The 10,677-nt window shown below is 41.9% G+C and overlaps 1 long non-coding RNA gene across 2 annotated transcripts in view; it reads left to right on the forward strand.

Annotated features, from left to right (window-relative positions):
• The window catches only part of LOC103729134, a 360,622-nt gene that overhangs the window by 146,651 nt on the left and 203,294 nt on the right, over positions 1-10,677 (forward strand). The gene's annotated exons all lie outside the window — the stretch shown is intronic.

The following is a 10,677-nucleotide window of genomic DNA, read 5'->3' on the forward strand; positions in this document are numbered from 1 at the left end:
ACAAACCAAGATATTCAGGTCCTTATTTATTTATTTATTTATTTATTTATTTATTTATTGGCATGTAAGCTGGTCCTGAACCAAAGCATTTGAGGATCTTTGTCATGGGGCTTAAGAGCATGGGCTCGGGAGCCACATCTTCCTGGGAGATCTACACCATCATGCGTTAAGAGATTTTGGACAGTGAGCAAATGATTCGCACCCTCCCTGCCTTGCCTTTCCATCTGTATGAAGAGAATGGCAGTCATGGTTCTGCTCTGGTAGTGGTTATGAGTGGTGAACAAGTTGACATCAACAGGCTCTGAGAACCCACCCGGCCTGACAGTGTCAGCTCTTGTCCAGTTCTTCAGTCAGTGTTCTTTCCATTAGATTCCTTCTCCAGACGTCCTTTTATCTGAGATTTTAACCATTGTCCACTTCTATAAACATCTCCCATGTCATTAAAATCTTCACAGAGCAGCATTTCAGCTAGACATGGGTCCAGAGTGAAAGTGCTGTTTAGAATCATGGTGGCAGTTACTTGCACCATAGACAGGGGGCATTACTGAAAAACTAAACAAAACAAACAAACAAAAAGAACCATGCCTGGCCCTGTACAGATTTGGAGATTATCTTTGAAATTGAACTCAGAAATATTTTTAGGATTTAATAACTCCAGCCAATAATTTAGTTATGAAAGTTACCATCACCAGCATACCAGTAAGCATCAACTTGTATTGCAATCAGGTTTTTTATTAAATCAGCTTTTTTTTTTATTAAAAAGACATTGCCATGCAATGGGCACCATTTTAGTTGCAGAAATTTAAAAAGATGAAAAGCGAATAATAGCTGGAATGTAAGTGCAGGTCCACATATCAAGGGAGCGTCAGTAAGTACATAAGTAAGATATGCAATGCATTAGCCGATTACAAGTAAAACTGAGAAAGAGAAAGCAGGAAGAAGAGGCGAAGGAGCCTGGCTCATGAATACAATGTCAAGAAAGGCCTGCCTGAAGAGAAAAGACAGTTTTAAAATAAAGGCCCGAGGGCTTCAGTCACATGAATATCTGGGCAAGGCAATTCCAGGTACAAGGACTCTCAAGGGCAAAGATGTAGTGGGATTTGCCTTCCGTTTAAGAACAGCAAGGATGCCAGGGTATGGTGACGTTGAGTGTGCAGACAGGAATAGATGTGATGAGAGATGTAAGGAGTACTAGGTCATCAAAGTTCTCACAGGCCCACTGGGGACGTTTGAACAGGCAGGTAGAGAGATTGGAATCAGTGTGGCAGCAATGGAGGGTGGCACATGGTCCTATTCTAGGTCCATCTGAAGTTAGAGCTAAAAGGAATTGTTTATGTAGCAGATTGTGACTTAAGAGAAACAATAGATTCCCACAATGCTCTAGGTTGTACTAACTGGAGGGATGGAGTTCAGTAATTGAGTCAGGGACCACTGAGGAATGGATAGGCTTTGATGGGGGATAGGGAGCAGGCCAGAGCCCAGACTTGAAAGTGTTCATTTTGAGGGAGCCTACTATTTACTACATATCCAAATTTTTTCATAAATACTCAGTTATGAACCAAATCAACAAAAGAAGCTTATATAGTGTTAGAAATAGCTAGGAAGAAGTAAAGGTGGCTGCATTTTTTTTCTTTCAAAAAAATGTTTGAAAATTTATGCTTAAGATTTTTTTAATGTCATTCTGGTACAGTTCCAGGACTGAACACCCTGTGCCAGGTGCACTCTTATTAAAGTTTAAGAAGAAAAGACTATCTGTTCTGAGATACAATGCCTCTACTTGTGGAACTAAAAATAGCTTAACTCTCATTCCCCAGGGTATGTGGATCACTAATTGGTGTCCACTACATGTCCCTGTAGGTTTGAAAAGTTCTCAAGGCTCACCTGTCTACCACTCACTCTACCCTCTCAGTTTAGATCCATTTAAGTTTTTCAAAGCTCTTTTTCCTTTCTTAGAAATGCAACTTTCTCCACTTGATTCTTCCCTCTTATGGATGCTGTTGGATCCAGCAGCCTGATACATCATTATCTTTTAAAGTAAAAATAGCGTTTCCCAATTTAGTAGCATCTGTAGATATCATTAACATGACCTCTGTATTTTTATTCAGGTATTTTAAAAGTATGGCAAATAGTGTGGTAATCATCTTACAATTAAAGTAAGGGAAGGGTCATTTTTTTAAAGAATAAAAAAGAACATGTTTCCTATTGCTTTGAATGGTCCATTTGCTCAACAAACAGATGGAGCTTGGGTAGATTTTTTTAAATGATAAAGTTAATTCATTTGTGGGTTGAAGAGAGTTGGCCAGAAGCTTAAATGATATCCCTATACCTTTTTGATGCAAATATTTTTGAAAAAAAAGAAAAAGACAAGCAGGAAATGTAGATTTCACAACGTGAAATCTTTTTAGTCTTCACAAATGCCAGTGAGCAATTATAATGGCAGAAGAAAATCCATGAATTTGTTTTGACACAATCATCATGCCTGTTTTTTCTTAATGAGCCAAGTTGGGGATTTCCAACTATATGGAGGCTGTGCAGATTCAGGATCATCAAACCACCAGATGTGCCCACTGCTTGTAAGGGGTACTGACTTAATCGGCTGTCTGAACACTTGTCTCCATGTCAGTGATGATGAAAACATGACATCTTTCAACTCTCCAGTCTTTCTGATACACCCACACTATTATGAAGTCAAGGGATGGGACCTGGGAAGGACTGTTTGGGAATACGTTTCCCATCTGAGCTACAGGCTCAGGACTGTGAGAAGGAATTCACTTTCAGCAACTCTGTGAATCCATGGAGTGGGTCTGTGCTATTTTAATTTTGTACAGCTGGCAGACAGAGCAGTTTTATTTTTCCTCCTCTCAGTGCTTAGAGAAATGTCTTTAATGGTTTTGGAATGACTATTGCCAAGTCTGCTTGAGGAATCTTGTTTCCCCTAAGTGAACATAATTCTCCACCTTAAGAAATTTCGACTGTATGAGGGGTTTATTTTTTTTGGAGGGGGGCAGAGAGGGAGATGGACTGGATATCAGCTTGGGTTAGCTCAATCAAAAAGGAAGATCTGCCCAGTGTGGTGGTATGTACATGTAGTCCCAGCTACTTGAGAAGTTGATGCAGAACTGTCCTGAGCCCAGAGGTTTGAGATCAGCCTGGGAAGCATAAACATGAACTGAGAACACAGTACAAAGATATGGAGATACTGCTTTGGAGTCATGAGCAGAAGTGCAGTGAGGGTTCAGGAAAGACTAGAAGCAAGAGAAGAGATGGCAGGGCGGGCGCAGGGACACCCCAGCTCTGCTACTTCCATCTGTTCAGCTGCCGCTTTCTCTGCCTCCAGATACACTCTCTGCTCATTTCACAAGGTGAGGAGAGATACTCACCCACAGTTCCCGAGGCCATTTGGAGTTCCAACCCACATGGAATGACTGAGTCAACACTGCTCTTGATCTAGGAAAGGTGATCTGACCCTCTCCAGACTCCCATTCCTGTACGGTTACTGTGAATTCTGCAGATGTGGATGGCTTCTGTTGGTCTTTTTGCTTTGGGCTGAGTGAAAATGAAGGGAATACTTAATTATAAGCTGATCAGATAAACCAAGAAGTATCATGTATTATTAATGGAAGAGAATTCCAGGAACAAACAACATATCCCAATCTTATTTTTCCTATGCAGTCAGTATCTCAAACATCTTCACCCCACACATGCAAACAATCTATGGGAACAGCCCAGCAGATGGATTGGATGCATCAGCAGGCTTATCACCAGTTTTCAACGCCTTGCAAATGTCAGGCGTGGCCCTGACTGCCTCATACATTATTTAACCACAGTATATCTCCTTATGATTATGCATGTGTTAGAGAAGAACATAAAGTTCTATGTGTTTTCAGTGAACACATTTCAAGGGCTGTTTTGGAAACAATGATAGACTTGATTTTGATTTTAGGACCTTGCCATGTGGACAAAGGGCAGTTTGTAAGAATTTCATTTTGTTTGCTGAAGGAATGTTTTCCCTATATTTCTAGGAGGCCACATGCTCTGCTGGGTAGTCAGAGTTAGGAAATTTTGGCTGGAATTATCTGAAAACTGAAATGTACTGGCTCAGGGACTTGAAGAAGTAGGGGTTCTATTGGCTAACCCAAGAGGGTCATCAAGATTTGTGCTCTCCAGATCTTTTCATTTCAGTACCCTCTGCAACAGCTTCACTTTTCTAGAGATGTCAGCTATATAATGGCTCCAGATTTTATATTGTCTGGTTGACAGCATTATAAAAATAAAGGAAACTCCCATGCCTCAACCCACCCCAAACTATTCTATTGCTCATTTCAGCAAAGGTCCACAGATGATACTCGATTAGTGTTGACTGGGTCTTCAGTCAAACACTGGGTCTAGGAAGAGGTTCTAATTGGCCAGGCTTGGGTCACATGCTCAGTCCTGTTGTTAAAGTAAAGAAGCTTCAAGCTGACCACAGTTAGAAAACATGGGGCAGGAGAAGTTCCCCAAAGAAACTCAGTCCACAGACATCCAAAGTCAGAGGAGTTGAATCTGGGAAGGTGTATTAGCTACTGTTCTGATTGCTGAGACGAAATATCTGACCGAAAGCTATTTAAAGAAGCAACGTTTTATTTTAGTTTATAATTTGAGGGGATATAGTTCACCATGACAGGGATAGGTTAATGGTGGCAGGAACTTGAGGCAGCTAGTCACATTACAACCAGAGTCAGAAAGCAAAAAAGCAGTGAATGCTGGTGTTTGGCTAGTCCCCCCTCCCACTTTTTTTAAATTTTGGGACCTCCTCATCCCATGGGATGGTGCCATAATTAGGGTAAATCTTCTCACCTCAAATTAAGTTGATATGGAAAATCTCTCATCAACATGTTCAAGTATTTGTCTCCTAGACTATTTTCGATCCTGTCAAGTTGACAATCAATATTGACATCATAGAAGGTAAAACCCACAGATGTCCTATATAAGCTAAGAAACCCAACACTGACATCATAAAATCTTCATGATCATAGGTGTTCTAAATGAGATATTTGGAGAACAAAGGTGAAAGGTCATTGATTTGGAGAAATTTAAGAAACTATAAATGGTTTTTGTTGTTTGTTTTTTAGAAAAGATAGTCATGGTTGGCTTCCATTGTCAACTTGACACACCTTAGAAGAGGGAACCTCAACTGGGAATTTCCTTTATCAGATTGGCCTGTGAGCCTATCTGTGAGCATTTCCTTGATTGCTGATTGATGTGAGAGGGGCCAACCCATTGTGGGATGCTGCCAGCCTGGGCAGGTGGGCCTGGGTTGTAGAAGAAAGCAGGCCAGAGGAGGAAGACAGTAAGCACTCTTCAGTGGCCTCTACTTCAGTTCCTGCCTCCAGGTTCTTGCCCTGATTTCCTGCCTGACTTCCTCAAACATGGGTTGTGACCTGAAAGTTGTATGCTGAAATAAACCCTTTCATCCCCAAGTTGGTTCAGATTATGGTGTTTGTCACAGTAATAGAAAGCTGATTAGAACTGAGAGCATCTTCCTTGGGTCTTGATGGATATGAAGACTTTGGTTGATGAAGATGGTGAGGGGGGCGGGTGGAACAGAACATGCTAGGCACAGGAAGGAATATGAGACTACACACTGAGATGTCTAAGGGGTGGTACATTTTGAAGGCTATTAGGCCATCACATACTGAAGACAGGTAGGTTGATAGAAATATGACATTTCTCTGAGTTGTTTCCCTGACATGTATTTACAGACTATCCACATACATAAGCTTCCAGCTCTCTAACCATGTATTTATGTACAAATGTATTATGTGCAGTGGTGCCAACAGCAGTGTCTCTTAATTCTGTCAGTCCTGAGTATGAATCACAGGTCAGCCACCTACTAGGTGTATGCTCTTAGGAGTGTAAATCAAGTTTGCTAATCTCCATGTTTTTCTGGTGATACTACTTTTTATGAGAATTAACTGAGATTACATATCCAAATCATCTGAAGTGCCATCTAGGCTATAAGATACTTAATAATTACTGCACCATTTTCTCTTCCCTCTCCCCATGTGTACACCTGCTCTCTTTCTAACCAAAAGAACATGGAATTAATTTTTTTAATGCATCCATTGTGACCACTTGTGGCCATGACATTCAAAGTTAGTTCTGAGTGGGTGGTGTATAAACATTGGGTACTGTGCTGGATATCTTCCTTTGCCCCCTTGATTCACTCCCTACCTTGTCCACTGCCCAGAGTCCAGGAGGCTGACTTTTATGAATGACGATGACTGATTCTCATGCCCCCTGCCTAACAGAGAAATATGAGACCAGCAAGACATTCAGAGAAGAGAGAAAAATGGAAGTATTTATTCCAAAGTTTCTTTTCCTGCAGAGTTGATGCAGGTCTCAGGCCACCTGCTCTTCCATCTGTTACTCTCTCTCCATCCTGATGCTGTCTTTCTCTTGCCCCTTCAGGCTTAGCAGTGCTCTGACCCTCCCTAGCCCTGCATTTGACACTGTCCCTGGCAGCCTCTTTTTTGCTCCTTACCTTTGTTAATAATGTCTTCATTGATCTCTCATCTTATAATGGACTGAGCCACTGTTTTCCTACAAGAGTTCTGGGATGCCCTCACTATGCAGACCAGGTTATCTTCAAACTCACAGTCTGCCTGCCTCTGCTTCCCAAGTACTGGAATTGAAAGTGTATGCCAGGGCTGGAGAGATGGCTCAGCTTTTAAGAACACTGACTGCTCTTGCAGAGGACTAGGGTTTGGTTCCCAGCACCCACATGGTGACTAACAACCATCTGTAGCTACAGTTCTAGGGGATCCAATGCCCTCTTCTGACCTCCACAGGTTTGCATGACACAGGTGCATATATATATATATATATATATATATATAATAAAAATAATAAATTAAAAAAGTATATGTTACCATACCTGGCTCTAATAAGCTTTTAATAATATTTGAATATTAAACTGTTTCACATGGAAGGTCAGCTGTTTTGAAAACCAAAGTCATATTTCTTCTGATAAATAGCATAATCTTCTATTCTTCTTTTAAATTCTGACACCTGATCTTCTAAGAACAGTTCTTTTGGGCTTATAAAATGATCTGTGGGCTCAAAGGACCAGATGTGGTAATAGATCATAAGGAGTGAACTATTCATGCCACAACTTTAAGTAGGAACATTTTTCTGCCATCTAAGACCAATGTATTCTAAATGAACTACTGAACTATGAACAACAGGGAATTGGTTTTAATCTACCTTTTTAAAAGAACTCTACAAAATTTCAGTTTTCTAGTGTTGAACCAACAAGTGACTCTTGCTGTTCTTTAAGTAAATACGGTTTTCATTTTGTCTCTGCTTCTTGGAATATTTTCTTAGTTTAGCAGGGGAGGGGTGTCACATTTTCCTCCTTTCATTTCTGTGGTAAAATGCCCGGCAGATGACTATACAAATTTATCATAATATATATATATATATATATTTTAATGCATTGACTTGTCTAAGTTGCTGAAAATTTGTTTTCTGTGTTTACCATATAGAAACTACTGATAAACATATTCACACAAATCAGTACCCCCTAGAAGATGGCACTCAATTACATTGAAAACAAATGCCTAGAAATATGTGTTCTAAGTAATCATAGGGCTTGTGTTTGGGCCAAAATGCTGCTGGACATTAAAAATTCTACCCTTAGGAAAACACATTTTGCAACCACAATGGAAAGCAGTGTAGAGAACTCTCAAAAACCTACAAATGAACCTACCATATGATCCAGTGATACCACTCATTGGCATATACCCAAAGGACTTATCCTACTGTAGAGGTACCTGTACATCCATGTTTGTTGCTGCTGTCTTCACAGTAGCTAAGAAATGGAAACAAACTAGATGTCCTTCAACTGACAAATGGATAATGAAAATGTGGCACATTTACACAATGGAGTTCTACTCAGCAGTAAGAAAGATGAAATTATGAAATTTTCAGGTAACTGGTTGGAACTAGAGACTGTTATACTAAGAGAAGTAACACAAATGCAGAAAGTCAAATGACCTATGTTCTCCCTCATTTGTGTATCATAACACCAGTCCCTTAAATGTGTGCAAATATCTTGATGTAACACAAGGAACCAGGAAAATGGAAAGGAAACACAGAGGTAAAGGGAAAGCAAGAACTCAAAAGAGGAGAATAGTAGAGAACAGATGCTATTGGGGGGAGGTGGAGAAAGTGGGAGTGTTTGGCTGGGAGAAGAGGAGGGAGGGACATGTAGGGACCATCATGGGGGAGAAGGGAACTCAGGAGAGGAGTGATGATGAGAAGTAGGTGTTATTGGGGGAGGGAGGGGATAATGGGGATGCTTTGGGAAGGGAGGAGGGAGGTCAAATGGGAGAGAGAGAGAGAGAGAGAGAGAGAGAGAGAGTAGAGATGAATGAATCTTGGTGGGCTAGGGAAGCCAGAGGGAAATGTGTTGCCTCCAAAACCTCCTGAGAAATGCACATATGGTGCCTGAACATTAGTGCATCTGTATTCCTGGAAGCTGTGTGGCAAGGAACACAGTGCCAGACAAGAGAGCCCTCCCTTCCAGTGGTTGATCAGAGTGGTGCAAGAGACTCCCAAAATAACACAGGGTATTGCCAGAGCTCTTGGTTATCTCCCAGAAATGGAAGATAAGACCCTAATGCTGAACATAGTTTGGACACAGGACTTGGAGCAATGGAGCAGGAACTTACCTGCTCTACTTTAGGTAAAAGCCTTCTACCTAAAGTTTAGCTCTCATAGCTCTGGAGGATACTATGCAAGCTGCTAAGGGAGAAAATCGATGGTCCAACCACCCCTAAAGCCTAATAACTATAAGGACCGGCACAGCAAACTACCTCTGTTGGTGCAGTAGTGGTATTGCTACCTGGAGGTAATCAACAGCTATCTAATTGTACTTAAAGCTCTCTCAATGGGAGTGAACTCATGGGTGGCACTGTAAACACAGCCAAATACAGATGACTGGAGAGGTCATAGATATTTGAGAAAATCCTATCTTTACCTTATCTCTAGACAAATGAAATTTCTTACCAGATGCTAAATACGGATCCTTATATTTCAGACAAGTATACCATACACCACTCATCAAAGAAGCTTCTTTCTGTAACAGGTGGAGGCTACTGCAGAATCCCATAACTGGTCAGACACAGAGAATATACATCTGAGAGATGCCCACTCCTAGGTGACATAACTATAGTGGAACCTCTATACCTAAGACTCATGGAACATAACATAATGAGGTCAGGGGGTAGGGGGTAGAGAGAAAACTGCATCTCTCAACTCTCACCAGTGAAGTTTCCTTATACAACAGAGTGCGATGCACACAGAAGGCCACAACTGGCTGAGTTTAACAGAAAAAGACACTGCAGAGTGTGTGTCCCTGGATGGGACTACTATATTAAACCTCACTCACTCACAGCTCAGGGACCATTGAGAAGGAGGGGGCAGAAAGATTGTAAGAGCCAGAGTTGGTCCATGAAAATAGGGAAACAGACTTTCAGGCCACTGGATGCTTGCACATGTGAACTTATGGCAATGATGGCATGGAGCACAAGACCGATGTCATCTCAGTCAGACAAGGGCCCAGAGTTCAGTGAGGGAAGTGGGTGGCAGGTGGCCCTAGTCTAGGAACTGTTGGAGACTGATTACTACTGGGTGAGGGAGAGTAGACCTTACCAATGATCTCTCAATAGGCTGATTAGACTGAATTTGTACCAAAGGACATCTGGGTACAAATGTTTCACTAGATAGGACTTAACATGTATGGTGGAATACATGAGGTCTAGTGGGGAGGGTATAGATGGGAGAGGGAGTCTGAATTTGATTAAGAACTGCTGTATGAAATGTACAAAAGCTCAATAAAAGTTTTTAAAAAGAAGCAAATAAAAGAAATTAATTAAATAAGTAAATCTTGCTCTCTCGGACTTGCAGGCCTCTCTCCAGGGTAAGCCAATCGCGCTTTCCATGCCTTGACTTCCCCAGCCTCATTCATCCTCCCATCTCCCTGGTCCGGCTCTCCCCCTAGCCTGGGTCCTGTCCCATTACTTGTCTTGGTGCACCAGGCACTAGGGGAACCACCATTGCTTCCTGACCCTTTGCATACAGACCAACTCAGTTCCTTCTCAGATCCCCAGGAGCACCCTGGGCCTAGCCCTGCCCTCAGCTCTCTCTAATTCCCTGGGCCTGCACAACCCACCAGCCTCTTACCTGGATGCAGGGGCTGACCTTTATTCTACCTGATCCTTTTCCTGCAGACCAGCCCAGCTCCTCAGTGCAGTCCCCAGGAACACTTGGGGCTGCTTTCTGCCCCCATCTTCCTTTGCATCTCTGGATGGCATAGCCACCAGCTTCCCTAGACCAGCATCTTTCCTGGGCCCAACTCCCAGGCCAGTCCAACCCCCAAATTCCTGAGGCCAAAATCTTTCCTGGAGGGATCCAGACCTTAGGAGAAAGCCTGAGATCTTCATCTGAATTGGGCCTCTGTGGAAACTCCTGAAGACAAAAGCAATCTGGCCACTCCAATATAAAATCAAAAGAGAGAACTGGAAGCTTAGAGGAACCAGCTTTTCATGCCCATAAAGTAAACCACAAAGACACATAAAGTTCACAAAAAGAAGCAGACCTAAACTTGAAGGCTTGAGTCTCACACAAGAATCA

Source organism: Nannospalax galili, unplaced genomic scaffold (assembly GCF_000622305.1).
Source record: "Nannospalax galili isolate Female #2095 unplaced genomic scaffold, S.galili_v1.0 scaffold1051, whole genome shotgun sequence".
NCBI classification, from domain to species: domain Eukaryota; kingdom Metazoa; phylum Chordata; class Mammalia; order Rodentia; family Spalacidae; genus Nannospalax; species Nannospalax galili.